This window comes from Pteropus alecto, unplaced genomic scaffold (genome assembly GCF_000325575.1).
Source record: "Pteropus alecto unplaced genomic scaffold, ASM32557v1 scaffold7, whole genome shotgun sequence".
In the NCBI taxonomy this organism is placed as follows: Eukaryota; Metazoa; Chordata; class Mammalia; order Chiroptera; family Pteropodidae; genus Pteropus; species Pteropus alecto.
The window spans coordinates 25,375,858-25,381,255 of NW_006494614.1; the positions used below are offsets into that span (position 1 = coordinate 25,375,858).

General features: G+C 29.3%; 1 pseudogene; it reads right to left on the reverse strand.

Moving 5' to 3' along the window:
* Nucleotides 1–4,873: 4,873 nt before the first annotated feature.
* On the reverse strand, nt 4,874–4,991 carry LOC112474988 (annotated as a pseudogene).
* Between the last annotated feature and the right edge of the window lie 407 nt (nt 4,992–5,398).

Here is a 5,398-nt window from a genome sequence, read left to right on the forward strand (position 1 = left end):
TGAGATGAAAACATAATTTGATCCCAGAAGTGGAAATTGGAAATGTTAAGAAACCTTTCATTAGTAAGTAGGAATAGTAATATATGAAACCGTTTGTAGAAATAGGATCTGTACACCATATGGTTGATTCAAGAGGGAAAACACATGCCCTTGAAATACATTTTTTCTTAGTGAATTCAATGATTCACAATCATTTTCACCAACAGATTAAAGACAAACATTGGGAAAAAATCGTTTGGTATCTAAACTATTTTGATCATTTTGTTTTTGAGATATTCAATATCCCTGATCTTCCTTTGCTCTTTTTGGCTCATTTGACCTATATATAACTTTAGATAGCTCCCTGGCTGACAGACAGGCTATCTCATCATATGGTAAATGGTAACACACTCCATTACACAGTAACTTAAAAATCATAGCCCCACAGAGAAACTGCTTCAAGAGTTTAACTACTCTCCTGGCAGATATCAGCCAATATCTAGATATATTAGCAAGGAAGACTCTACTGACCACAAAAAGATCTGGGAGGGAGTAGAGAACTTATTTCAATTTTATATCAAAACCTCTGGAAGTTCAATAGCTTAATCTATTTTTTATTGAATGCATACAGGAAAAAAATTTGAAACCTTCATGTCAAATAAAACTCTGCCACAACTCTGTCCTTGATCAGTTCTCTAGACTCTTTACCATTTATATATTGAAGAAATTAAATATTAAAACTATACAGTTTTTTAAAAAAATGTAGTGGTTTTTTATAACAAGGACTATATATATACATTTATATATACATACATATATATATACATATATATACACATTTATATATACACACACATATGTGTGTGTATATATAAATGTGTATATATATATAAAATATTTGAAATTGGCAGAAGTAACGGTGGTATCACCAAACTGATTATCCATGTTCAAATATCCAAATAATATTTTTTAATCTTACAGAGATTACTAGTAGTGTGTTATTCTTTATTTAATAGTCACTTTACATTTAGCATTTAGTGTGAAAATATATAAATGAGTAGCAAGGAAAAATCAGCAATAACAGATTAGAGGACAAATACATTGCAAATCTTCTCTTATTCCTACCACAGAAAGGCAAACTGGTGGTTGTAGCCACCAGCATGTTAAAACAATACATTTCACTTAGCTGATACATAAATACTTTTGATATATAAATATTTTTGCTTTTACCTCTGATCATGACATATTTATATAAATATTTTTGTTTTTACCTCTGATTATGACATATTTATATAAATATTTTTGTTTTTACCTCTGATTATGACTTATTTTTAAAGGCACATTTTGGAAATAAATGAGGGTATAAGTGTGGGACTTTGTATTCCTTGGAGGAAAGCCATTATACACACACATATAGATGAGTAGATTTATAAAGAAAATTACTCTGGTCTAGAACTGGTGCAGTATTGAGCTGAGCATCCTGGTAATGATGTAATTATTATCCTTGTCACTTATTATTAGTGCTAGTACTGTAGAAAAGGAGGTTAAACTTTTCGTGGAATGTATCAAGGATTTTCAGGATCTAACCATAGAAAAGTTTTCTGCATAAAAACGGTAAAGACAAAGGTTAGTTTTAATGATTTCCATATTTTTAATTTAAAAAATAATCTGTGAAATTGACTTAAAGGTGTCGCTGCCTGGCATTGAATTATATCATTCTTTTGAATAAATAGGCCATTATTGCATCACATGTTCTAAGGAGACAGTAAGTCACAGCAAAGAATAATGAGAAGAGGCACTGAGAAGGAGCAAATGAAGACTGCAATCATCCATCCTTCTAAAGGACAAGTGATCAGTCTCCTTCATTTGCACAGAAAAGGCACGGACAACATGAAAAATGCTAAAATTTTGAAAAACTAATGTGTGTGTGTATGTGTGTGTGTGTGTTCGTGTCTGTGTCTGAGTGTATATATAGATATACACACATACATATATATCTTATCCATATTCTAATGTGATCATTTACCTCAGTTGTTTATAATACAGGGAACTTTGTGTGTCAAAATTCATGACTTCAATACATGAACAAAAAACATCTATCATCGAATAGAGAAAAATTTTGTTTTATTCCACAGACTAGTTTTCCATCTGCAAATGTGTAAAACAAAATGCATAACAAAATTAATGGCTTTTTTTTGTAACCAATTACTATTATGAAACAACAACAATAAAATTAATTATATATTAATAACACATTCCTTCCAGTGCACCCAGTAGTATATACCATTTATATAACTAGTTTTATTATGAAGAAGATATTGCATAAATTATATATGCATGTGTATGTGTGTGTTTGTGTGTGTTTGTGTGTATACTCATAATATATAATTTCAAAATATCTGTTATCAAAAAGATAAATTCTCAAATTTAAAACAAATTCAATTATGGCGAGAACTTTATATTAAATAAAATACACTAAAAAGGCCAGTAGAATGCTATTCTCTAATTCAAAACTCTATTCTTTATTGAATGTAGAATTTACTCATCTTTAAAAATTGTAAGCCCAACAAGATATTTTGCAGTTAGAATAATATATTACTTCATATTTATCTTGGAAAATACATGTAGAGCACCAAAGAACTCATTATAATTTCATTTTTTTTTACCTTACTTTGTGCAGTGGTAGTGTCCTTTACAGATAATACTTTCCCGTGCATTATCTCCTCTTATCCATACAGAACAATCTTATGAGATAAAATGAGAAATTTCATACATAATAGTTTTTAAGCTTTGAGAGATTAAGAAAACTCTGAAGTCAAACTTCTACTAAATAGCAGAGCTAAGATTCATAATAAAACTATGCTTATTGGAGGAAAATCATGCTCGATTGCACTTCAAAACATTAGTTACATTATTTTTCTAACTAGAGTTAAATAATTAGATACACATTATTTGATTTTGCACTATAAGAGTATAGGCTTCAGAGACACAGAATCTCAAAGCTTGTCAAATCTTGGTCAGTCCTCACAGATTTCTGCATTGTTTTTGAAATTTTCTTCTCTAGGATACGTGTTCATAACTAAAACCAATTCCTCCTGAATAACATGCTTAGTCTTTTAGGGAGTGGCCAATAAACAAAATGAAAAATAAAGACAAAGATAAGAAAAAAAAGTAACAAAACAGGAACATAGTTTTAACACTTTAAAAAAAGAGAAAAGTAGAATGAAAATTTAAAATGGACAAGAAAAATAATCGAGGCATAGAAAAGGAGAAAGAGAATAAAAGAGAAAGAAAAAAGGAAATTCACAACTATCACCATTTATTGTCATTTAATTGCCAATTTCATAGAAAAGATTTTTTTAAAGTAACAACTAAAAATGAGTGCTTGTATATGTGTATTCTACATGTCTGTATTTTGGTTGCATACAACGATCTTTCACCTAGCAGAAAGAGTAGGGGAGCTGCCATGCTATATGCTTTCCATACTGTTAGCCTGTTTAAATCAGCCACAAATCTGAGTTAGTACTTCTACTAATACTATTGTAACTACTACCATTGCTCCACGGATAATATTAATAAGTGTATGCAGCATTTATTAAGCAATTTTTATTAAAACATTAGCTCTACCTAACAAAGAATTATCATCTACATTTTCACTCATCTTTAAAAATCAAAAAGTAACATCACCGGGTATCAAGAAATCTAGGGAAGAGTTCTTCCTCATTCACTTCTTTATTTGCCACATTTTTAAATTACATAGGTCTATTTCTATTGTCCTTTTCACTATTAATAAACTCTCTAAAATATATATATCAAGTATCAATCTATAAACATACTGTTCTGAAGCATGAATATGTGACGACATGAGTGAAACAAATCCTTTAGTTATTTAAATTTAATCAGTGTTTATTTTTGAATGACAGCTCTGCGCTTATTAAATTATATTCTATCCTCTCTTCTAAGTTTAAAAAACTACTACCTGGTATTCCAATGACTCACAGAATCATTATTCTACCGCTCTACTATCTAAAACATTCTGAAGATTTGATAGAAAATCTATAGTCATTCCACCTTCTTTATTCTTCTTTAATTGGAAATTCTCAACTTCCCATAAACAATTTAGATTTAACACCTTTTAAACTTATTAGGATCCTCTGAAGAATAAGATTATGATTACTAGATAGAATGACTTGTTTGACTTTTTTTACAATTTCATTTTTATCCACTATGTAACCAAAAAAAGAAAAAGTGATTTTACTCTAGTATGTCCCATATATTTATCACAATTTCTAAGTAAAATGTTTCTCAGGATTCTTCTATATTTTATGAGTTATTATTTTGTGTGTATGTGTTTGTATGTGTGTGTGAGTTGCTATTCCATCATTTAGAATAATTCTGATGAGTGTAAAATATTTCATTGGGGTTTGAATGGTATTTTTCCAATACCTAACAAGATACTATACAATATTTCATGCATTCATTGGCTTTTTATTAAAATTGCAAAGATTGTCTTCTATGTTTTTAGAAATACAATATTTTTGCTTTATATTTATATATTTATGATTCATTTAGAATGACTTATTGTGTATGGAGTGAAAAAAAAATTGAGGTTTACTTTTCTCCTATAAAAACAGAGAAAAATAGGGAGGAAATAATGATAAATTATAAATTTACTTTAATTTTGTTCACATATTAATTCTTTCTCATGTTCTTCCTGCCTACAAATACATATTTTTATTTAACATGATTTCTCTTTCACTTTACATACTTCTTTTAGCATTTCTTTTTTTTTTTTAATTTTTAAAAACTTTGTTTGGCCAGGCAACCCTTGGTTGACCTCACAGATTGCAAAAAAGATTGTCAGCTTACAATCCTTTTTATTTTTTATTTTTTACACCTACAGCACTTGATCTTCTTAGGCGGTCTCCCATCCAAGTACTAACCATGCCTGACCCTGCTTAGCTTCTGAGATCAGAAGAGATCAGGCTTGTTCAGGCGGCATGGCCATAGACTTCTTTTAGCATTTCTTGTAGTACAAGTTATCTAAAGATAAATTTCCTCAGCTTTCGCTTGTTCGAAAAGATCTTTAATTTGCATACATTTTAGACTTAATTATTACTCCATATAGTATTAATCTAAAAAAGGAGGAAATATAGAGTTAAATTCTAGGTTATTACTGATTTTATTTTATTTTTCAATGCTTTAAAGGTATACCACTATCTTTTGAAACCATTGTTTCCAATGATCATTTCTCTGTGTGTAATAAAGTCTTTTTCTCTGATAGCTTTTAAGACTTTCCTCTCCTTTTCTTTTTTTTTTTTAACAATTGTATTCAGATATGCTTAGCTCTGGTTTTCTTTGTGTTTATATTATTTAGGTTTCTCTGAGCTGTTTTGATCTGTAAGTTTCTATCTTTCAT